We start from the raw sequence: 25,947 nt of genomic DNA, 5'->3' as shown, positions 1-25,947 counted from the left end.
AAATTAGTCCTCAAAGATTTCTCAAGATTGGATATAAAGTAAACAAAATGATTATAGTTAATATGCAAGTTGACACAGTTGATATGCAAAAGAAATTTTGTTTGAAACACAATGAGATTTTTATTTTTATTTATTATTATTATTTTGAGACAGAGTCTTGCTCTACTGCCCAGGCTGGAGTGCAGTGCACCATCTTGCCTTACTGAAACCTCCGCCTCCCAGGTTCAAGTGATTCTCCTGCCTCAGCCTCCCAAGTAGCTGGGATTACAGGCATGAATCACCACACCCAGCTAATTTTTGTATCTTTAGTAGAAATGGGGTTTCACTCTGTTGGCCAGGCTGGTCTCAAACCCCTGATAACAAGTGATCTGCCCACCTTGGCCTCCCAAATTGCTGGGATTACAGGCATGAGCTACTGCTCCCAGCCACAATGAGGCTTTTAAATAATTCTGATTTCCTGCTGTTGAGCAGGGAGCTGAGCAAATTCAACAGATCATGAGCCTAAAGTAGGAGAAGACTGAGGACAAACTCTAGAACACATGTGATTAAATTAATTACAATGGAAACCAAATCAAATTTAATAAGGCCATACCTCTTAGTTTCAAGATGTTTCCCCTCATTTTGAAATGTGGTGTTATTCAGTGGAAAAGAAAAATAGTGTTTATCTCCAGAGTAAAGAACAGGGTTCCCTGCAGGGACTGACTGACTGAGAGCTATGGCTCAGGATTAAAAATTCTCTTTTTTCCACTTACAAACTAAAAATTAATTTCTAAGCCCCTATTGACTAAATGGACCCCCCTTCTTGGATAAGGACATTCCAAAGTTACCCTGAAAAGCTAGTTCAAGCCATGGGTCACACCTGCCTCGTTAGACTCTCCTCCCTTTGGTTTTAATTGTAATTTTTAATTAATTTTTATGGGTACATAGTTGGTGTATATATTTATGGGGGTACATGACATACTTTGATACAGGCATGTAACAAGTAATACATAATAAAAAACAGGGTATCCGTCCCCTCAAGCATTTATAGCTTGTGTTATAAACAATCCAATTATACTATTTTAGTTTTTATAAAATATATAATTAAAATTTTTTTTACCATAATCACCCTGTTGTGCTATCAAATACTGTCTTATTCATTCTTTCTAACAATTTTTTGTACCCATTTCACATCCCCACTAACCCCCTGTTCCCCCACTGCCCTTCCCAGCCTCTGGTAAACACCCTTATACTCTCTATGACATCAATTATTTCAAATTTTAGCACCCACAAATAAGTGAGGACATGTGACATTTTTCTTTCTGTGCCTGACTTATTTCACTTAACATAAAGCCTTTCAGTTCCATTTCTGTTACTGCAAATGACAGACTCTCATTCTTTCTTATAGCTGAATAGCACTCCATTGTGTATATGTACCACATTTTCTCTATCCAGTCATCTGTTGATGGACATTTAGGTTTCTTCCAAATCTTGGCTATTAGCAACATTTGTTTTTGACTGACTTCTGGATAAAAGCCACCTTAACTGAGGTGAAATGATATCTCATTTTGGGTTTGATTTGCATTTCTATAATGATCAGTAATGTGGAGCACCTTTTCACTTGCCTATTTGCCATTTGTATGTCTTCTTTTCATAAATGTCCATTTAAATTTTTGTCCACTCTTTAATTGATTATATTTTTTCTATAGAATGTTTTGAACTCAATATATTGTAGTGTATTAGTCTGTTTCTGCACTGCTATAAAAAAACTGAGACTGGGTTATTTATCTATTTATGTATTCAGATGAAGTCTTGCTCTGTCGCCCAGGCTGGAGTGCACTGGTATGATCTCGGTTCACTGCAACCTCCACCTCCTGGGTTCAAGCAATTCTCTGCCTCAGCCTCTTGAGTAGCCGGGATTACAGGCACCTGACACCATGCCCAGCTAAGTTTTGTATTTTTAGTAGAGACGGGGTTTCACCATCTTGGCAAGGCTGGTCTTGAACTCCTGACCTCGTGATCCACCCGCCGCAGCCTCCCAAAGTGCTGGGATTACAGGCATGCACCACTGCGCCTGGCGAGACTGGGTAATTTATAAAGGAAATAGGTTTAACTGAGTCACAGTTCCACATGGCTGGGGAGGCCTCAGGAAACTTACAATCATGGCAGATGGGAAGCAGGCACCTCTTCCATGATGGCAGGCGAGAGAGCATGTATGTGAAGCAAAGGGGGAAAAGCCCCTTACAAAACCATCAGATCTCATGAGAACTCACTCATTATCAGAAGAACAGCCTGGGGGAAACCAACCCCATGATCCAATCACCTTCTACCAGGTCTCTCCTTCAACACCTGGGGATTACAATTCAATATGAGATTTGGGTGGGGACACAAAGCCTAACCATATCATGTAACTATTAATTGCTTTTCAGATGGGTAATTTACAAATATTTTCTTCCATTCTGTGGGTTTTCTCTTCACTTTGTTTATTGTTTCCTTCACTTTAAAAAAGCTTTCTGACTTGCTGTAATTCCATTTGTCCATGTTTGCTTTGGTTGTCTGTGCTTATGGGGAATTATTTAAGAAATTTTTGTCCAAACCAATGCCCTAAAGAGTTTCCCCAGTGTTTTCTTGTAAAATTTTGATAGTTTGAGGTGTTAGGTTTAAGTCCTTAATTCATTTTAATTTGATTTTTGTATTTTGCAAGAAATAGGGTTCTAGTTTCATTCTTCTGCCTATGGCTTGCCAGTTTTCCCAGCCCTATTTATTACTGAAACTGTCTTGTTTTTTGTTGTATGTTATTGACACTTTTGTTGAAAATTAGTTTAGCTGTATGAGTTTGTTTCTAAGTTCTCTATTTCATTCCATTTGTCTTTATGTCTTTTTATTCTAGTGTCATGCTGTTTTAATTACTATAGCTTGATAGTACAATTTAAAACCATGTAATGGGATTCCTACAGTTTTGGTTTATATACTCAGAATAGCTTTGACTATTATGGTGTTTTGTGGTTCCATATATATTTCAGATTTTTTTTCTATTTCTGTGAGGAATGTCATTGTTATTTTGATAGAGATGGCATGAAATGTATAGATTGCTTTGGATCATATGGACATTTTTTAAAATACTGATTCTTCCAATCTGTGAACATAGAAATAACTTTCCATTTTTTTGTCTTCTCTTTCATTTCTTTTATCAGTGTTTTACATTTTTAACTGTTGAGAACTTTTATTTCTTTGGTAAATTCCCACACATTTTGTTTTATTTGTGGCTATTTCAAATAGGATTACTTTTTTGAATTCTTTTTCAGTTTGTTGACTGTTGGCATATAGAAATCCTACTGATTTGTATATGTTAATTTTGTATTCTGCAAATTTACTCGTTATTACTTCTAATAGTTTTTTGATGGAAATATTATGCCATTCTCACATTGCTGTAAAAACAATCGGTGACTGGTTAATTTATAAAGGAAATAGGTTTAATTGGCTCATGGTTCTACAGGCTGTACAGAAAGCATAGCACTGGCTTCTGCTTCTGGTCAAGCCTCTGACAACTGACAATCAAGGTGAAAAATAAATCCAGTGCTTGCACATCACATGGTAAGTGTGAGGGCAGGGGGGAAGTGCTACACACTTGTAGATAACCAGCTCTCATGAAAACTTACTATTGTGAGAATGGCACCCAAGGAAATGATGCCAAACTGTTCATGGAAATCCTGCCCTCATGATTCAATCACCTCCCGACTAGGCCCACTTCCAACATTGAGGATTACATTTTAATATAAGATTTTGGTGGGAACACATACCTAAACTATATCATTTTGCCCCTGGCCATTCCAAGTCTCATATCCTTCTCATATTTCAAAATACAATCATGACATCCCAATAATCCCCAAAGTCTTCACTCATTTCAGCCTTAACTCAAAAGTCAAAAGTCTCATCTAAGACAAAGCTAGTTTATTCTTCCTATAAGCCTGTAAAATAAAAAACAAATTAAGTGCTTCCAAGATACAAATGGGGCATAGGCATTGGGTAAATACTCCTATTCTAAAAGGAAGAAATCAGCTAAAAAAAAAAAGAGACCACAGGACCCATACAAGTCTGAAGCCCAGAAGGGGAGTTATTGAATTTTAAGGCTCCAAAATAATTATTTTTGATTCTATGTCCCATTTCCAGGGCACACTAATGCCTTGGGATGTTTAGACCTTGTGGCTTTGCATGGTTCAGCCCCCACAGCTGCTCTCATGGGCTGGTATTGTGTGCCTCTGGCTGGTTTTGTGTGCTTCTGGCTTTTCCAGGTGCAAAGTGCAAGCTGTAGCTAGATCTACCATTCTGGGATCTGGAGGACAGTGATCCTCTCCTCACAGATCTACTAGGCCATGCCCCAGTGGGGAACCCACATGGGGATTGTAACCCTACATTTCTTTGCTGCATTGTTTTAGTAGAGGTTCTCCATGAGGGCTCCACCCTTGCAGCATGCTTCTGCCTGCACACCCTAGCTTTTTTATACATTATTTGAAGTAAAGGTGGAGGCTCCCAAGTCTCAGCTCTTGCATTTTGTACACTCACAGGCCTAACAACATATGAAAGCTACCAAGGCTTATAGCTTGCACCCTCTGAAGCAGTGACTGGAGTTGTAACTGGGCCAATTTGTGCTACACCTGGAGCTGGAGCAGTGGCCAGAATGCAGGGAGCCATGTTCTAAGGCTACCCAAGGCAGCAGTTCCTGGGCCTGATCCCAGAAACTATTCTCTTCTTTTAGGCCTCAGGGTCTGTGATGGGGGGCTGCCTTTTAGATTTCTAAAATGCCTTCAATTCCTCTTCCCCATTGTCTTGGCTATCAACACTTGCTTTTTTTTTTTAAGTTATACAAATATCTCTAACAAGTGATTGCTCCACAGCCTGCTCGAGTTCCTCTCTTGTAAAAGCTTTTTATTTTTCTGCCACATGACTGGGATGCAAAGTTTTTAAGCTTTTACGCTATGCTTCCCTTGCAAGTAAAAATAAATTACAACTTACTTTTTTTTGCTGCAACATGTGAGCATAGGTTGTTAGAAGCAGCCAGGCCACATCTTCAATGCTTTAGTGCTTAGACATTTTTTCAACAGAAACCCTAAATCATCACTTTCAAATTCAAACTTTTATATATCCCTAGGGCATGACAGAAATTCAGCCAACCACTTTGCTAAGACAACATGAATGACCTTTGCTTCGATCCTAATAAGTTTCTAATTTTCATCTGAGACCTCCTCAGCTCAGCCTTCACCATCCAGATCACTATCAGCATTTTCGTCAAAGCCATTCAAAGTTAAGAAAATCTCAACTTTCCCTCATTTTTCTGTCTTCTTCTGAATCCTACAAACTCTTCCAACCTCTGCCTGTTTACCCAATTACAAAGCTGATTCCACATTTTCAGGTATTCTTATAACAATTTTCCACTCCTTTGTGCCAATTTTCTGTATTAAGCTTTTTTCCCATCACTATAAATACCTGAGGCTGGGTAATTTATTTTTTAGAAAGGAGGTTTAAGTGGCTCATGATTCTACAGGCTGTAGAGAAGACACAGCACTGGTATGCACTTCTGGGAAGGCCTCTGGAAGTTTACAGTCATGGCAAAAGTTGAAGCAGAATCTTGCACATCATAGGGCAAAAAGCAGGAGAAAAAAAACAGAGGGGCGAGTTGTTACACACTTTTAAATAACCAGGTCTTATGGGAACTCACTCACTATCATGAAGATAGTACCAAGTGGGATGGTGCTAAGCCATTTATGAGTAATCCACCCCAATGGTTAAATCACCTTTCACCTGGCCCACCTCCAACATTGAGAATTAAATTTGGGAGGGGACACACATTAAAACCCTATCAGAGGAGTCTTTACGTTTTTCCAAATATAAGATTATATCACTGGCAAAAACAATAATTTGACTTCTTTTCCAATTGGGGTGCCTTTTATTGCTTTCTCTTGTCTGATTGCTCCAGATAGGAATTTCAGAATTATGTTGAATAACAGTGGTAAAAGTGGATATTCTTGTCATCTTCCAGATTTTACAGGAAAGGCTTTTAGTTTTTCCCCACTTAGTATGATACTAGCTGGGGGTCTGTCATATATGACTTTTATTATGTTGAGATATGTTCATTCCATACCCAGTTTTCAAAGGGTTTATTATTAAAGAATATTAAATTTTATCAAATACTTTTTAGCATAATGGAAATGATTATATGGATTTCATCCTTCATTCTTTTCTTTTTTTTTTTGAGATGACGTCTTCCTCTGTCACCCAGGCTGGAGTGCAATGGCATGATCTCAGCTCACTGCAACCTCTGCCTCCCGGGTTCAAGCGATTCTCCTGCCTCAGCCTTCCAAGTAACTGGGATTACAGGTGCCCACCACTCCACTCGGCTAATTTTTGTATTTTTAGTAGACATGGGGTTTTGCCATGTTGGCCAGGCTTGTTTTGAACTCCTGAACTCAGGAGATCCGCCTATCTCGGCTTCCAAAAGTGCTGGGATTACAGGTGTGAGCCACTGCACCTGGCCCCTTCATTCTATTTATATGATATATCACATTGACTGATTTGCATGTCGAACCATCCTTGTATCTCTGGGATAAATTCCACTTGGTCATTATGAATTACCTATTTATGTATTGTTTAATTGAGTTTGCTAGGTTTTTTGCAAATTTTTGCATCAATATTCTCAAATATGGGCTCATAGTTTTCTTTTTAAATGTGTCTTTGTCTTGTTTTGATATCAGTGTAATACTAGCCTCAAAGAATGAGTTTGGAAATGTTCTTTCCTTCTCTATTTTTCAGTCTGGTCCTACAGACATTTTTTTATTATGGCTTTAATTTTGTTACTCATTATTGGTCTGTTCAGGTTTTGGATTTTTTCCTAGTTCATTCTTGGTAAGTTATGTGTGTCTAAGAATTAATTTCCTCTAGGTTTTCTAATTTGTTGGCATACAATTACTTATAGTAGCCACTAATGATCCTTTGATTTTCTGAAATGTTACTTGTAATGTCTCCTTTTTCACCTTTGATTTTATTAATTTGTATCATCTCTGTTTTTTAGCTAGCTGTCTAAATATTCATTAATTGTTTTACTTTTCAAAAAACCAACTTCTTGTTTCATTGATCTTTTGCACTGTTTTCTTCATTTTATTTCTGCTCTAATTTTTATTATTTCTTTTCTTCTAATTTTGAGTTTTGTTTGGCCTTTTTATTCTAGTGAATTAAGATGTATTGTTAGGTTATTTATTTGCAGCTTTTCTGATTTTTATATAGGCACTTACAGTTATAAATTTTCCTTTTATAATAGTACCTCTTTTACCATATTCCACAGGTTTTGCTATGTTATGTTTCTATTATTTGTTTCAAGAAAATTTTCCATTTTCTTTTTAACATTTTTATTGACCTACTGATCATTAAAGAGCATATTGTTTAATGTCCAAGTGTTTGTATAGTTTCTGAAATTCATTTTTTAATTGATTTCTAGTTTGTTCCATGGTGGTCAGAGAAAATGCTTGATATTACTTCAATTTTTTAAAATGTTTTTAGACTTGTTACTTAATATATGGTCTATCCTTGAAAATAACCCATGTGCAGAGAAGAACAATGTGTATTCTGCAGCTGTTGAATGAAATTTTCTGTAAATATCTATTAGGTTCATTTGTTATACAGTGCAGATTAAGTCTGATGTTTCTTTGTTGATTTTCTGTCTGGAAGGTCTATCCAATGACTAAAGTAGGGTATTGAAGTGTCCAGCCATTATTGTATTGAGGTCTCTTTCTTTAGCTCTTATAATATTTGCTTCATTTATCTAGGTGCTTTAGTGTTGGGTGCATATATATTTCTTATTATATCCTCTGGAAGAATTGATCTCTTTATTATTATATAATGACTTTCTTAATATCTTCCTACAGTCTTTTGTTGAAATCTATTTTTGTATGGTATAAGTAAAGCTATTTCTGCTCTTTTTTGGTTTCTATCGGCATGGAATAACTATTTCCATTGTTTTATTTTCAGTCTAAATGTATCTTTACAGGTAAAGTATTTTTTTGTAGGTCATAGATTATTGTCTTGCTTCTCTATCCATTCATCCACTATTTGTCTTTTGATTGGAGTATTTAGTTCATGTACATTCAATGTTATTATTGATAAGCACTTACTCCTGCCATTTTGTTACTTGTTTTCTGATTGATTTTTATCCTCTCATTGTTCTTTTCTTTCTTCCTGTCTTCCTTTTAGTGAAGGTGATTTATCTTTTAATATTATCTAATTTATTGCTTTTTACTTTTTGTACATCTGTGGTATGCTTTTTGATTTAAAATTACCATGAGGCTTGAATATAATATCTTATAACACATCATTTTAGACTGTGGACAATTTAACATTGATTGCATAAACAAAGAAACAAGCAAAGCAACTAATAAAAACTCTACACTTTAACTCCATTGCCATTCTTTTAAACTTTTTGTTGTTTCTCTTCCTTCCCTATTTTACTGTCTATGTCTTGGAAATATGTTGTAGTTATTTTTTATTGGTTTATTGTTTACTCTATTTGAGATTTTTGCACACCATAATTACCATGTTATAATATTCTGTGTTTTTCCATGTGCTATTACTACTGAGTTCTGTACCTTCAGATGACTTCTTATTGCTCACTCACTTTTTTTCTTTCAGGCTCAGAACTCCCTTTCGCATTTCTTGTAGGACAGGTCTGGTGTTAATGAAATACCTCAGTTTTTGTTTGTCGGAAAAGTTCTTATTTCTCTGTCAAGTTTAAAGGACTTTTTGCCAGATACATTATTCTAAAGTAAAAGTCTTTTTTTTTTCCTTCGGCTTTTTTAATATGTCATGCCACTCTCTCAGCCTGTAAATTTTCCCCTGAAAAGTCTGCTGTCAGATGAATTGGAGTTCCATTGAATGTTATTTGTGTCTCTTCTCTTGCTGCTTTTAGAATCATTTCTTTATCCTTAACCTTTGGGTGTTCAGTTAAGTGCCTTGAGGTGGTCTTCTTTGGGTTAAATCTGCTTGATGTTCTGTAACTTTCTTGTACTTGAATGTTGATATCAAATGTTGGGGAATTGTTTTTAATATTATTTCTTTAAATAAATGTTTAATTTTTTTTTTTTTTTTGACAGAGTCTCGCTCTGTAGCCCAGGCTGGAGTGCAATGGCGCGATCTCGGCTCACTGGAAGCTCCGCCTCCTGGGTTCACGCCATTCTCCTGCCTCAGCCTCCCAAGGAGCTGGGACTACAGGCACCCCCACCACGCCCAGTTAATTTCTTTTTGTATTTTTAGTAGAAATGGGGTTTCACCGTGTTAGCCAGGATGGCCTTGATCTCCTGATCTTGTGATCCACCCGCCTCTGCCTCCCAAAGTGCTGGGATTACAGGCGTGAGCCACTGCACCGGGCCAATAAATGTTTAGCTCTTATCTCTTTTTCTACCACCTCTTTAAGGTCAATAACTCTTAGATTCCTATTTTGAGGCTATTTTTTAGATTCTGTAGGCATGCTTTATTTTTCATTCTTTTTTGTCTCCTCTGACTTTGTCTTTTCAAATAGTCTGACTTCAAGTTCACTAAATCTATCTTCTCCTTGATCAATTTTTCTAAGTAACTCTGATGCATTCTTCAGTATGATAATTGCATTTTAACTTCAGGATTTCTGCTTTATTCTTTTTATTTCAATCTCATTGTTAAATTTATCTGATAGAATTTTGAATTCCTTCTCTGCATTATATTGAATTTCTTTGAATTACCTCAACCAGCTATTTTGGATTTCCTGTATGAAAGGTCACATATCTCTATTTTTCCAGGATTTGCCCCTGGTGCCTTATTTAGCTTGTTTGGTGAGGTCATGTTTTCCTGGATGGCCTTGATACTTGTAGATGTTCATCCATATCTGGGCATTGAAGAGTTCAGTCTTTATTGTAGTCTTCACAGTCTGGGCTTCTTTGTTCCCATTAGTTTTGGGAACATTTTCCAGGTGTTCAAAGACACTTAGGTCCCAAGCCCAAAAACACAGTAGCAAACACGTAGAGGTACTGCTTTGGTGGCCTTGGATTAACATTAAGAAAAATTCTCTTGATTTATCAAGTAGAGATTCTTGTTCTCTTCCCTTTCTTTCTCTGAAACCAGCAGTGTCTCTTTCTGTGCTGAGGCATGTGGAGCTGGAGTTGGGGTAACATAAGCACCCCTGAGGCCATCACCACTGAGACTGTGCTGGTTCACACTTGAAGTAGGCATAGAACTTGGTCTCACCCAAGGCCCACTGTAACCACAACTTGGCTACCATATAAGTTTATTCAAAGCCCTAACCCTAACCCTAAACCCTAACCCTAACCCTAACCCTGACCCTGACCCTGACCCTGACCCTAACCCCTAACCCTGACCCTGACCCTGACCCGACCCTGACCCCTGACCCCTGACCCTAACCCGACCCTGACCCCTGACCCTGAACACTGACCCTGACCCCTGACCTTGAGATAGGAATTTTCTAAACACAACAATCGGCCTCCAGCACCATCTCCATTGTCAGGGCCCAGTGCTTTACTCCTAAGATCACCACCAAGGCATCAATGCTCATTTTCATCACTGTATTCAACACTGTATGGGAAGTTCCATCCACAACAAATAGGAGAGAAACAGAAGTAAAGAGCACTCATATGTGAAAGGGGACAGCAAAACTGTCTACTCACAGATCACATGATCTATCTTACATACAGAAAATCATTAAGAACCCCCAAAATATTATTAAAACTAGTAAAGTAAGCAAAGTTACAACACAAAATCTCAATACACAGTAATCTGCTATATTTCTAGACACTAGAAACAAACAACGTGAGAATGTAATTATGAAAAAAATTCCAGTCTAGGGGTGGTGGCTCACACCTGTAATCCCAGCACTTTGAGAGGCTGAGGTGGGAGGATCTTTTGAACCCAGGAGTTTCAGGCCAGTCTGGGCAACACAGGGAAACCCTCTCTCTACAAATAACTTAAAAATTATCTAGGTGTGGTGGTGCACGTCTGTAGTCCTAGTTACTCAGGAGACGGAGGAGGGAGGATTGCTTGAGCCCAGGAGGTTGAGGCTGCAATAAGCTGCGTTCACACCATTGCACTCCAATCTGGGCAACAGAGCAAAACCATGCCCAGAGAAAAAAAGAAAGGAAAAAGAAATTCCATTTTTAAAAATCAGCAGGCTGGACATGGTAGCTAACACCTGTAATCCCAATGCTTTGGGAGACAAAGAGAGGAGTATCACTTGAGGCCAGGAGTTTGAGGCCAGCCTGGGCAGGAGAGAAAGACCCTACCTGAAAAAAATAAAAAAAAATTAGCCAGCTGTGGTGGTGCACACCTCTAGTCCCAGCTACTTGGGAGGTTTGAGGTGGGAGGATCACTTGAGCCCAGGAAATAGAGGTTGTAGTGAGTCATGATTGTGCCACTGCACTCCAGCCTGGGAGACAGAGTGAGGCCCTGCCTCAAAAAATAAAACAATTGCTCATAGGAGTATGGGTTTATCTGGACTCAGAATTCAGTTCCATTGATCTATTCCATTGATGATGCCAAAATCATGTTGTTTTTGTTAATGCTGCTTTCTAGTAAGATTTGAAATTTGGAAATGTGAGCCTCTGAGTTGGTTTCTTTGACACTATGTTGGCTATTCTGCATCCCTTGAAATTTCATATAAATGATAGGATCAGCTTGTGAATTTCCGCCAAAAGTTTTCTTGAATTTATTTCAGCAATGTTTTGGAATTTTCTATGTATGAGTTTATTTTTTCCCCCCAAAACAGAGTCTCGCTCTGTCACCCAGGGTGCAGTGCAGTGGTGCAATCTCGGCTCACTGCAACCTCCGCCTCCCGGCCTGTAATCCCAGCACTTTGGGAGGCCGAGGCGGGCGGATCATGAGGTCAGGAGATCAAGACAATCCCGGCTCACACAGTGAAACCCCGTCTCTACTAAAAATGCAAAAAAAATTAGCCGGGCATGGTGGCTGAGACTACAGTCTCAGCTACTCAGGAGGCTGAGGCAGGAGAATGGCGTGAACCCGGGAGGTGGAGCTTGCAGTGAGCAGAGATCACACCACTCCACCACACCACTGCACTCCAGCCTGGGCGACACAGCGAGACTCCGTCTCAAAACAAACAAACAAACAAACAAAGCACTATGTCTAGGTATGACTGTTTTCAGAAGAGGTGTCATACTGGTATAACATATCATGGCATATCGTAATACCCACCCACAACACTGCTGTGATGTTCACAATGCAGATGATACCTGCAAGACTGCTATGGCACCCTTAAAACTGATGTGAAGCCCGCAAGATTCATGACACTCCTAAGACTCATATGACACCCTTAATAATGATATGACACCCATAAGGCTGATATGATGCCCATAAGACTGATGGGACACCTGCAACAGTGATATGATGCACACGATACAGACATGACACCCGCAATACTGATGACACCCACAAGAGTACTATGTCACCCCTAAGACTCATATGACACCTGTAATACTGATATGACAGCCGCAATACTGACATGACAGCAGGGCGCTTGGTATACAGCTTCCACTGACCTGGATTTGGATTGGTTTGGCCTCTATAATGAAGTTTGATGTCTCTGCTTTACTGACAAGGTATTAATGTGGTTGTTTATAGTTTACAATAATTTCCTTCTTCTAGGAATATTGCAATAGCAAAGTTTAACTTATCCCTTCTCTTGGATTCCCCAGCAGTTACAGCAACTTCACACAAAATACTCCTATGTATTTTATCAAAGCAAAGACAGCCTAAAAATTTTTTTAATTTAGAAAAAAAAAAGCAGCCGGGCATGGTGGCTCAGGCCTGCCTGCAATCCCAGCACTTTGGGAAGCCAAGGCAGGTGGATCACTTGAGGTCAGGAGTTTGACACCAGCCTGGCCAACATAGTGAAACCCCATCTCTACTAAAAATACAAAAACTTAGCTGGGCGTGGTGGCGGGTCCCTGTAATTCCAGCTATTCGGGAGGCTGAGGCAGTAGACTCGCTTGAACCTGGGAGGCGGAGGTTGCAGTGAGCTGAGATGGCGCCATTGCACTCCAGCCTGGGCAACAAGAGCGAAACTCGGTCTCAAAACACACACACACACACACACACACACACACACACACACACACACACACACAACAAACAAAAAAAAACGAGCACTGATCCGGGGGCGCCTGTTTTCTTGGCCTCAGGCTGTGGCGCCTTCCCGTCCCCAACCTCCTGACCGCGTCTCCTCTCCTGGTACCAGGGTCTCTCCCCAGAAACAAACTCACATCCATAACCTGCATCTTGGCCTGCGCTGGGGGTGACCAGCCCAAGCCCTCATGAGGGGACGCTTTTATTAATATAAAGTGAGGTCCCGCTACAAACGGCGGACAGGGAAACACGGCCGCGCTCCCGCCGCTACACTCAACGGCAACAGGAAGCTTTTTCCTCATCTTCGCCTGGGCGGCCCCAGGTGTCCCGAAGCTGCAGCAGCGTCTCCTTGTCTCACTGTGGACGCGGCCCCAAGTGTCCCCATGTCTCCCGAGGCCGCAGCCTCTCCCAGCCGCGTCCTGAGGGGAGGAAGCTCTGTCCTCACGGTAAACGCCCCGCAACGCCGCCTTGCGGATCAGATATGGCTCAAGCGCGCAGCGCTCGGGTTTAGCAGGGGCTGGGCGCCCCCTCGCGGCAGCCCTCGGGAATCTCTGAAATTCAGCCTCCAGATTACTCCGGGCCATGATTTTGGAAATTTCAACTGAAATCGAGCCCACCATCACATGCCTTGATCAGAACGCATGGAGATTTTTAACAAGTAAAGAAGATGGCCAGTAGACAAAGGTCAATGGATTTTCTTTTTCTTTTTCTCTTTCTTATTTTAGAGACGGAGGCTTGCTCTGTAGCCCAGGCTGGAGAGGCAGTGGCATGACCTTGGCTCACTGCAGCCTCCGCCTCCAAGGATCAAGCAATCCTCCCGCCTCAGCCACCCAAGCGCTGGGATTACAGGCGAGAACCTCCGCGCCCAGCCCTAGCTGATTTTTTTTATATCACCAATAATGTATAGGAATAATTTGAACTTAATGAATTAAATTTTGGGTGTGCTATTGTAAATGATATTCTTTAAAATTTCAATTCATTGAGTATAAATCTAACAAAAGACAAACAAATACGCATTCAGGAAACTGAATCATGGTTGAGAGGAATAAAAAATATATAAATAAATGCAGATAGTCCTCGTTCAGAAACAATAACTTAGTATTGTTATCTTTACCACAAAGCTAAAGTAATGAAGAGTGATATTGGTGACAGAATAAGCAAAAAGATAAATGGAACACAATAGAGAACCCAAAAGACCCGAATAAATACAGTTAACTGATTTTGTCATGGGGCAAACGCAATTCAATGGGGAAAGAAAAGTCTGTTCCACAAGTGGTGACAGCACAACAGAAACCATAGTGAAGGAATGAACAAAGACACAAACTTCACGGGTCAACCAAAAAATCACTCAAGGTAATCTATAGACTTAAATTTCCAAATATAAAATAGTAAAAGTTATAGAAGAAAACCTACATGGATTTGGGTTGGTGATAAATTTTTAGATACAATAGCAAAAGCTAGTCCATAAAAGAAAAAGAAATTGATAATGTGGACTTTATTAAAATTTGAAATGTCTACTCTGTGAAACATCCTGTTACAAGAATCAAAAACAAAGCCACGGACTGAGAGAAAATATTTATAAAACAAACCTGAAAATGACTTATATGCAAAATATACAAAGAAATTCTAATGCTCAACAAGAAAACAACACAACTAAAAGGTTGACACCTCACTAAAAATGATATAAGACAGCAAACAAGCATCCAAAAGAACGCTCATGGCACTTGTCAAGAGGGAAAAGCAAATTAATGCAACAATGGTATACCACTGAGCATCTACTAAACTGACTAAAATCTTTTTTTAATGCAATAAAAATTACAACAGGAGGCGGGGCACAGTGGCTCATGCCTGTAATCCCATCAGTTTGGGAAGCAAAGTCAGGAGGATCAACTGAAACCAGGAGTTCAAGACCAGCCTGGGCAACATAGTGAGACCCTCATCTTTAACAAAAATTAAAAAAAAATTAGCCAGCCCTGGTGGCACATGCCTGTAATCCCAGCTGAGGTGGGAGAATTGCTTGAGCCTGGGAGGTAGAGGCAGCAGTGAGCAATGTTCATGCCACTGCACTCAGATTGGGCTACAGAGCAAGACTCTCTCTCAAAAAAACAAATAAATAAATAAAATTAAAATAAGTTGCAACAGGAACTCTCATTCAATGATAGTGGAATGCATAATGATACAGCAACTTCAGAAAACAATACAGCAGTTTATATTAAAGTTAAACATGCTCTCACCATAGAAGCACTCCTAGGTTTTGGGGGGTTTTTTTGTTTTTTTTTTGTTGTTGTTGTTGTTTATTTGGTTTTGTTTTTGTTTTGTTTTTTGTTTTTTGGAGATGGAGTCTCGCTCTGTCACCCAGGCTGAAGTACAGTGGTGCGACCTTGGCTCACTGCAACCTCCACCTCCTGGGTTCACGCCATTCTCCTGCCTCAGCCTCCCAAGTAGCTGAGACTACAGGCACACACCACCACGCCTGGCTAATTTTTTGTATTTTAGTAGAGAAGGTGTTTCACCGTGTTGCCCAGGCTGGTCTGAAACTCCTGAGCTCAGGCAATCCACCCACCTCAGCTTCCAAAAGTGCTAGGATTACAGGTGTGAGCCACTGCACATGGCCAACTACTAGGTATTTAGATAACAACTTTATAAACTTAAGTCCAAACAAAAGCCAATATGCTGTTATGTACAGTTGATCTCTTCATAATGGCCAAATACTTTAAGGGGTCAGGATGACCTTCAATAGGTGAATGAATAACCAAGTTGGGTACATCCATGCAATAGAATGCTATTCAGCGAGAAACAGGGGTGATCTATGAAGCCATGCAAAGACATTGATGAATCTGACATGCACATCGCTAAGTGAAAGAAGCCACTCTGAAAAGATCACATAATGTGTGATCCCATTTCTGTGACATTATAGAAAAGTGTGACTATAACTCGTTTTAGGCTCAAACTCCTGGGCTCAAGCAATCCTCCCACCTCAGCCTCCTAAGTAGCTAGGACTCCAGGCAAGTGCCGCCACACCCAGCTAATTTTTTAACTTTTTTGTACAGTTGGGATCTCCCTATGTTGCCCAGGCTAGTCTTGAACTCCTGGGCTCAAGTTAACCTCCCACCTCAGCCTCCCATGTAACTTGGACTTAAGGCATGGACCACTACACCCAGCTAATTAAAAAAACATAATTTGGTAGAGATGGGCCTCAAAATGTTGCTCAGGCTAACGTGAAACTCCTGGCCTCAAACAATCCTCCCTCCTTGGCCTCCCAAGTGCTGCGATTACAGGCATAAGCCACTGCACCCCACCTGATTTTTTAGTCAAGTTATTGTTTGTTGTTGAGTTATAAGACTTTTTAAAATAAGTTTCTGGATATTAACTCCGTACCAGTTATATGATTTGCAAATATTTTCTCCCTTTCTATATATGTTGCCTTGTCACTCTGTTGATTGTTTCCTTTGCTACACAGAAGTTTTTAAGTTTGATGTACTCCCATCTATCTAATTTTGCTTTGGTTGCTTATACTTTTGGTGTCATATCCAGGAAGTAATTGTTCATTACAATGTTATAAAGATTTTATTTTTTTTCTTCTTGGAGTTCTGTACTTTTAGGTCTTACATTTCAGTCTTTAATTTATTTTGAATTAATGATAATAGATGATGCATTACACGGTAGCATTCCATAGAATGGAATGATCTGGTTGGGATCTGTGTCCAAAACTTAGTTGAAATGTAATCCCCAGTGTTGGAGGTCGGGCCTGGTGGGAGGTGATTGGATCACAGGACAAACTTCTTATGAATGGTTTAGCACCATCCGTCTTTGGAACTGTACAGTGAGATCTGGTTGTTTAAAAGTGTACAGCACCTCCCCATCTTTCTCTCTTCCTCCTGCTCTGGCCATGTCAATTGCTGACTCCCCTTTCGCCTTCAGCCATGAGTGTAAGTTTCCCAAGAAGCCAAGCAGGTGCCAGCATCATGCTTCCTGTACAGCCCGCAGAACAATAAGCTAATTAAATCAATTTTAATTGGAGGAGACTCTGGCAGCAGCTGACGTCTGAGCCAGGAGACAGCAGTGGCAGCTTCCCTGTGGGACTTGGGTGCCTCCGTTCTGCAAGTCCTCCTGTCCACTGGCCCCTCCCAGGGCCCATGCCTAGCCACTCTGCAAGAGTAGGTGCACAGTGCAGCCTCTGCAGCCCAGCCTGAGTGCATTGCTCCACCTGAGTACCTTCCCCGTGACCCAGGAGCACATTGGATTCCCCAGCGCAGCGAGAGCCCAACCCCAAGCCATAGGACTTCCTGGTGTCCCCAGGGCTGTGGCACGTAGCTAGGGATACCGAGGGGGAGATCTGTGGCCAGCACTCGAACGGAGGAGGAACCCCCACTCTCAGAGCACTGAGAGAGGTGAGACATGTGGGATCCTGGGCAACGAGGGAGCGAGGCATGCCTCCCTCCAGAGGGCCAGTCCAGAAAGGGGGCGACCTATGCAGCCTCTGCCCTAGGGAGCCCCGCAGCTCAGAACACCTAACAAAAGAAACGCAGGCAGGCGCCAGTGATCACAGGAGGCTCCCCTCAAGGTCCAGGAGCTGATGAGGGGCTATCGCTCTCCCGTCTCAATGCAAAGCACACCTGCGAACGCGAAGTACAAAAGAACTTTGCTGCTGGAGATAGCAGCCGTTCCTCTTAAGCACCATCTATTGGATCACAGCCCTAACTACAACACCAAAATTGGCCAGCTAATACAACATCTGTGAAACCAAGCACAATTCACCCACCCGTAAGGGTCCTGTACAGAACCTTGGCCCTCTGAAGCATCCAGAAACGAAGCCAGCTGACAATACCCAACTTACACCGCAGTTAAAGGAACACCAACCCTCCCAGATGAGAGTCAGTGCAAGAACTCTGGCAATTCAAAAAGACACAGTGTCCCCTCAGAAGACCCAGGCCTGACGAGGGACGTGAGGAGCAGCCCCCACTCCCGGCTCAGTCGCAAACACCGGCGTTGGGGAAAACCAAGTAATAAAACCGCGAAACTGCGCCTGTGCGCGGGAGGATTCCAGATGGTTGCACGCAATCCCAGCGGGGTGGGGCAGGACCTTCCCCAGGGGCGGGACCTTCCCCAGGGGCGGGAAAAGCCAGGCCCCTCCCCGACCTCCTGAGCCCAAAACCGGGTTGTGCCCATGACTGACAGGCAAGGCTCCGCCCTACTCCCCGCCCCTTTAGCACCTCCTGACTGCCGATTGGCGGGCTCGCCTTGGTCTCAACGCTGATTGGCTGGCAGCACTACAGGCTGGCACCCACCGCGTCTCACCTCCTGAGCGGCTCCGAGAAGACGCCCGGCCAGGGTGAACACCGCGGCAGGAGAAAACGGGAGACTGTGAAGAGCATGGGGAGCCTTTGTCGTGCAGTGTGAAACCCTCGTAAACCCTCATCCCAAGACCTTCAAATTTTAGCCTAGGAGACCCCAGATCCCCTCACCTTGAGAAGCTCCAAATCCTCTCAGCCTCAAAAGACCCCAAATCCTGCCACCTTGAGGGATTTAAAATCCCCTCAGCATGAAACCCCCAAAGTACCTCAGCTTCAGACACCCCAAATCCCTTCACCCAGAGGAACATCGAATCTCCTAATGCTTAGATCCCCAAATATTCTGAGCCTGAGGAGCCACAATTTCCCTCACCCTAAGGCACCCCAAATACCTCAGCCTGAGGAACCCTAAATATCTCAGAGAGACCAAATTTCCCCAACCACAGATAACCTACATAGCCTGACAACTCAACCCCGTCAGCTTCAAGGACCAAATAACCTCAGTGTCAAACACCCTAAAACCCATTAATGAGAGACCCAAATCTCCTTTACCCGAGACCCAGAATTTCCTCAGCCTCAAATATCCCAAATCCTTTCATCCCGAGGAACCCCAAATCCCCTTAACCTGATGAATCTCAAATCCTGTCAACTAGAGCACCCCAAATCTCTTCAGCCTAAAAGACCCCTAATCTCATCCTGAAAAACCACAAATACTATCAGCCTGAGGGATACCAAAGCTCCTCAGCTCGAGATACCCCAAATTCCCTCAACCTGAGAAACCCCAATTTCTTCAGTCTAAGACATCTCAAATCCCCTCAGCCTGAGGGACCCCAAATCCCAACCAGAGAGATAGCTTCCCCTTAGAGATGCAGACTGATTTACTCCTGGATTTTTCTAGAATCCCCAGGTAGAGATCCCCAAATCCTGTCTATGCAAAATGTTCATTTTGCCTCGCTAAAACAGAACCCTGCTCCTCAGTGTGACCCAAGTCCCAGCAGTCAGGGGGCCTCAAGGTCTCCTTGGGACTCCTCTGGCTCTCACACCTCAGGACTCCCCTCAAACACCGGTAGCTACAACCCTCCAGGCACCTGTGCCACCCTTCTCCAAATGAGCCAAGCTGCAGGGGAACTAAAAGAACAAAATCCAGCTTACATTAGGTGGCAGCTCATGGCCAGTGGAGGCCTTCCCATCCCATCAGTACCCCCAGACCTCCCTGGGGTGCTCGAGACCTCACCAGGAACCCAGTCTTCCTGCTCTGAACACCCCAGCCAGATGGAGACGACAGAGCCTGGTTCTGGGTAGTGCTCAGGGCTGTTGCCCCATCTCAGCACCTTCTCCTTCCACAGGAGCCTTTGGCCTAGGAGCTGGGAGACTCAGGGGCCCTTCCCATACGCAGAATTGGAGCAGGGCCTTCTAGACAGTCCCAGCACCATGAGCCCTGAAAGGTCCCAAGAGGAGAGCCCAGAAGGAGACACAGAGAGAACAGAGCGGAAGCCCATGGTGAGAAGTCGGGGAGGTGAAGCCAGACTCCCAGCAGGAGCTGATCTCTGGAGTGCTGCAGACTCCTGACATGTACCCTTGGGTGACTCTGTCTGAATGTGCATGGAATGGGGGCAGCTGGTCCTGGCCAGGACATGGGGGAGAAAAGAACACTAGCATCAGCGACTGCTCTGTGTCAGCAGAGAGCTAGGAAAATGCTCAGTGTCTGCTCAGTTAAACAGGACACAATCTGGAGAAGGAGGGAAGGTCTTTATGTTTCACAGAGACTCCCAGAGGCCCCAGGCTATGCCCTACACACAGGGTAGAGGAAAAGGACCAGCTCAATGTGTATTAGTAAATCACTGATGGAATCTGTTACTTCCTCTAGGTCAAAGATGCCTTCAAAGACATTTCCATATACTTCACCAAGGAAGAATGGGCAGAAATGGGAGACTGGGGGAAAACTCGCTATAGGATTGTGAAAATGAACTATAATGCACTGATTACTATAGGTAACAGGAAGTACTGGGCACAGACCAGCCTGGGCGATATAAAACAGGTCTTTGGTCCCTATATTATTTTAATTATCAGGTGGCGGCATCTGCCCACAATTCCCTTTTGCACGGAGACAAATCTGGAGGGAAATATTGTTCTTTTGCGTCAGTGCAGGGTTGTGTGTGGATACTGACCATGCAGAGGTCACATCTTGACCTTGTTCAAGACTCTCCCAGCTCATCAGACTGAGCAGCACTGACTTTGTGGTGCTTTCCATTGCCACTGCCCTTTGTTCCTCCTCCCAGCTCTTCCATTTCAGAGCAAAATTTTTTGCTTCTTTTCAGGTCTCAGAGCCACTCGACCAGCTTTCATGTGTCACCGAAGGCAGGCCATCAAACTCCAGGTGGATGACACAGAAGATTCCGATGAAGAATGGACACCTAGGCAGCAAGGTAAGAGGGAAGGGAAGGAGGATTTTTTTTTTTAAAGATGGAGTTTCGCTCTTGTTGCCCAGGCTGGAGTGCAATGGAGTGATCTTGGCTCACGGCAACCTCTGCCTCCCAGGTTCAAGCGATTCTCGTGCCTCAGCCTCCCAAATAACTGGGATTACAGGCATGCGCCACCACACTCAGCTAATTTTTTGTAATTTTGTTTAGTAGATATGGGATTTCTCCATGTTGGTCAGGCTGGTCTCGAACTCCTGACCTCAGATGATCTACCCACCTTGGCCTTCCAAAGTGCTGGGATTACAGCCATGAGCCACCACACCTGGCCTATTTTTATTTTTTTTAAGACAGAGTCTTGCTCTGTCATCCAGGCTGGAGTACAGTGGTACAATCTCGGCTCACTGCAGCCTCCACCTCCCAGGTTCAACAATTCTCCCACCTCAGCTTCTCAAGTAGCTGGGACTGCAGATGTGCACCACCTTGCCCAGCTAATTTTTGTATTTTTTGTAGAGATGGGGTTTCACCGTGTTGGCCAGGCTGGTCTCGAATTCCTGGCCTCAAGTGATCTGCCTGCCTTGGCCTCCCAAAATGCTGGGATGATGATGATGATGATGATGATGATGATGATGATGATGATGATGACTGTTACTATTATTACAGACAAGGTCTCACTCTGTCACCCAGGCTGGAGTGCAGTGGCACAATCATAACTCACTGCAGCCTCAAACTCATGGGCTCAAGTGTTCCTCCCACCTCAGCTTCCCAAAGTGCTGGGATTACAGGCATGAGCCACCGTGCATAGCCCCCAGTAAGATTTAGAAGTGACCTCCTGGCCAGGCATGGTGCCTCACACCTGTAATCCCAGCACTTTGGGAGGCTGAGGCAACCATGTCACTTGAAATCTGGAGTTTGAGACAAGCCTAGCCAACATGGTGAAACCCCATCTCTATTAAAAATGCAAAAAAAGATAGCTGGGCATGGTGATGGGTGCCTATAATCCCAGCTACTCAGGAGGCTGAAGCTGGGAAATAGCTTGAACCCAGGAGGTGGAGGTGGCAGTGAGCCGAAATCGTGCCACCACCCTCCAGCCTGGGCAACAGAATGAGAAGACTCCGTCTCGGGGGGAAAAAAAAGTGACCTCCTGAAACCGGCCTCGGTTTAGGTCTCAGCTTCATTTCAGAATTTAACAAAGGAAAAAGAGTCTTCCCTCAAAAACATAAATGTTCAACAAACCAGCACAATGTAATCCCAGCACTTTGGGAGGCCGAGGTGGGCGAATCATGAGGTCAGGAGATCAAGACCATCCTGGCTAAAACGGTGAAACCCCATCTCTACTAAAAATACAAAAAATTAGCCAGGCACAGTGGCGGGCACCTGTAGTCCCAGCCACTCAGGAGGCTGAGGCAGGAGAATGGCATGAACCCAGGAGGTGGAGCTTGCAGTGAGCCGAGATAGCACCACTGCACTCCGGCCTGGGTGAAAGAGCGAGACTCCATCTCAAAAAAAAAAAAAATTGTCATTCTTTTTTTTAAAAAAAGAAAACATTGTTTTTGCTAAACAATGTTAATAAATCACAGAACAATTAAAGAAAACAATTAAACTGCAAATCCACAAAAAAGCTTTCTAACACCAATCTCATAATAGTTATTGAGTTAAATGTCTTAGAAGAAATAATATTAAGTAAAGATACATCATTTATGTACATTTAATCATACTATATGATCCTCTTATACCAAAATGTATCTACTTCTTTGTCTCGATTCTGGAGCGGGTTTGAGAGAGCTGTTTAGTTGCCCTGATCTTTCCCATACGTCACTGACCAGAGACAGCATCAAGTAGATAAAATAATGTACCATAATTATAAAATAGAAGTGCAAAGCTCATTTCCTCTTCTACTGCTTGGTTAGGAGAGTTTAGAAGTAAACACAGTCAATCTGCCCAAACTGGAGAAAGCAACTTGGATTGGGTCTACGATTTCCCCATCTGTGGATTTGAGATTCCTTAAGACCTTAATGTAATGTAAGAGGAATGAAAGGCCAGCGTTTGCTTTTCTGCAAATGTTTTGACAGGAAAAGAATGTCTCTTTAGAGGGAATCTATCTCCCGTGGTTTACCACACATCTATACATCTTTATCTGAACTCAGTTAAAATCCCCAATTTAAATCAATTTATTTTCTATTGTGGAAATCAAACAACATATATTTACTCTTCTAACAATTTTTAAGCATACACCTTTATTAACTATATGCACACTGTTGTGCAATCGATCCCTAGAACTCTTTATCTTGCATGACTAAAACCCTAACCCATTGAACAATAACACTCCATTGCTTCCTCCCTCCAGCTCCTGGCAACTGCAATTCTGTTTCTATGAATTTGGTTACTTTAGATACCTCATATACGTGGAATCAGCCATGAAACATTTGTCTTTTTGTGACTGGCTTATTTAATCACTTAGCAGAATGTTCCCAAGATTCACCCATGTCACAGCATGTGACAAGATTTTCTTCTTTTTTAAGGCTGAATAATATTCTACTGCATGTATATACCACATTTTGAAAATCCATTCATTTGTCAATGGATATTAGGTTGCTTCGCCTCTTGTCTATTGTGAATAATGCTGTAATAACTATCAGTGTGCAAATATCTCTTTGAGATCGTTTTTAATTCTTTTTTTTTTTTTTTTTTGAGACGGAGTCTCGCTCTGTCGCCCAGGCTGGAGTGCAGTGGCGCAATCTCGGCTCACTGCAAGCTCTGACTCCCGGGTTCACGCCATTCTCCCGCCTCAGCATCCCAAGTAGCTGGGACTACAAGCACCTGCCACCACGCCAGGCTAATTTTTTTGTATTTTTAGTAGAGACGGGGTTTCACCATGTTAGCCAGGATGGTCTCGATCTCCTGACCTCATGATCCGCCTGCCTCATGGGCTCGATCTCCTGACCTCATGATCCGCCTGCCTCGGCCTCGTGAAGTGCTGGGATTACAGGCATGAGCCACCGCGCCCAGCCTTTAATTCTTTTTAATATATTATATATCCAGAAGTGGAATTTCTGGATCAGAAGGTAGTTCTGGTTTTAATTTTTTGTGGAAGCGCCATACTGTTTTTTTACAGTGTCTGCACCATTTTATATTCCCACTACTATGGTTTGAATGTGTGGAAGTTCATGTATTGGAAACTTAATTGCCATTGTAACAGTATTAAGAGGTGGAGCCTTTAAGAGGTGATTCGGTAATGATAGCTCCAACCTCATGAATGGATTAATGCCATTATCACAGGAGTGGGTTAGTTATTGCAGGAGTGGGTTCCTGATGAAAAGGATGAGTTGGGCCCTTCCCTGTCTTTCTCTCTGTCTCACATGCACACTTACCCTTCTACCATGTCATGATGCAGCTTGAAGACCCTTGCAAGATGCCAGTGCCATGCTCTTCAACTTCCCAGCCTCCAGAACCACAAGCCAAATAATTATTTTCTTTATAAATTACCCACTCTGGGCCAGGCACAGTGGCTCATGCCTGTAATCCAAGCACTTTGGTAGGCCAAGGCAGGCAGATCACAAGGTCAGGAGTTCGAGACCAGCCTCGCCAGCTTGGCAAAACCCCATCTCTACTAAAAATACAAAATTAGCCAGGCATGGTGGCATGCACCTGTATTACCAGCTACTTGGGAGGTTGAGGTAGAAGAATCACTTGAACCCGGGAGACAGAGGTTGCAATGAGCCGAGATCACACCACTGCACTCCAGCCTGGGCAACAGAATGAGACTCCATCTCAAAAAAACAAACAAACACATAAATTTCCCACTCTCTTGCATTCTAGGAAAGCAGCAGAAAACAGACTAAGCTACCCACCAACAATAAGCAAGTGTTCTAATTTCTCCACATCTTCGCCAATACTGCTATTTTCTGGTTTTTTGACAGAGGCTATCATAACAGGATAAGGTGATATCTCATTGTGGTTTTAATTTTCATTTCCCTGATGATTAGTGATGTTAAGCATATTTTCATATGCTTCTTGGCCATTTATGTATCTTCTTTTGAGAAATGTCTATTCAAGCTTTTTGCCCATTGTATTAGTCAGCCCAGGCTGCCACAAGAAAATACCACACATTGAGTGGCTTAAACAACAGAAATTTGTTTTCTGACATTTCTGAAGTCTGGTAGTAAAAAATCAGAGTGCCAGCATGGTTGGGTTCCGGTGAGGGCTCTCTTCCTGACTTGTAGTCAGCCTCCAGCTCACTGTGTATTTACATGAATTATTTGTGTGCCAACAGCAGGAAGGAGAAGGAATTTCTCTCTTCTTCTTCTTATAAAAGCAATAATACCTACTAGAAGATTTTTTTTTAGACAGCCTCATTCTGTTGCCACAGGCTGGAGTTCAGTGGTGCAATCTCAGCTCACTGCAAACTCCACCTCGTTCAAGCAATTCTCCTGCCTCAGCCCCCCACGTAGCTGGGACTACAGGGGCACGTCAGCTAATTTTTGTATTTTCAGTAGAGATGGGGTTTTACCATGTTGACCAGGCTGGTCTCAAACTCCTGGCTTCAAGTGATCTGCCCACCTCAGCCTCCCAAAGTGCTGGGATTACAGGCATGAGACACCGCACCTGACCAAAAGCACTAATGTCATCCTAAGGGTCCCACCCTCATGACATCACCTAGCCCTAATTACCTACCAGTGGCTCCATCTTTAAATACCATCATATTGAGGTATTAAATATGCTTCAGCATATGAATTTGGGGGAAACAAAATTCAGCCCATAGCACCCATTATTTAATTATTTGTTTTGTTGTTGTATTATAGGAATTCTTCATATATTCTAGATATTAACTCTTTCTTCGGTTTTTTTTTTTTTTTTTTTTTTTTTTTTTTTTTTTTTTAGACAGAGTTTCGCTCTTGTCACCCCGGCTGGAGTTCAATGGCGCGATCTCAGCTCACTGCAACCTCCCCCTCCCAGGTTCCAGCGATTATTCTGCCTCAGCCTCCCGAGTAGCTGGGATTACAGGCACACACCACCACGCCCAGCTAATCTTCTGTATTTTTAGTAGAGACAGGGTTTCACCATGTTGGCCAGGCTGGTCATGAACTCCTGAC

The 25,947-nt window shown here is 42.5% G+C and overlaps 1 protein-coding gene across 1 annotated transcript in view; it reads right to left on the bottom strand.

The window, feature by feature from the left end:
• LOC129398497 (tubulin beta chain-like) overlaps positions 1–25,947 on the bottom strand; it is a 137,354-nt gene that overhangs the window by 53,016 nt on the left and 58,391 nt on the right. Inside the window, exon 7 of the mRNA XM_063596018.1 lies at positions 20,606–20,851. The gene's annotated coding sequence lies outside the window, so the exon portion shown is untranslated. The remainder of the gene's footprint in view (positions 1–20,605; positions 20,852–25,947) is intronic.

This window comes from Pan paniscus, chromosome 14 (genome assembly GCF_029289425.2).
Source record: "Pan paniscus chromosome 14, NHGRI_mPanPan1-v2.0_pri, whole genome shotgun sequence".
In the NCBI taxonomy this organism is placed as follows: domain Eukaryota; kingdom Metazoa; phylum Chordata; class Mammalia; order Primates; family Hominidae; genus Pan; species Pan paniscus.
This window is presented reverse-complemented; position numbering and strand designations above follow the sequence as displayed.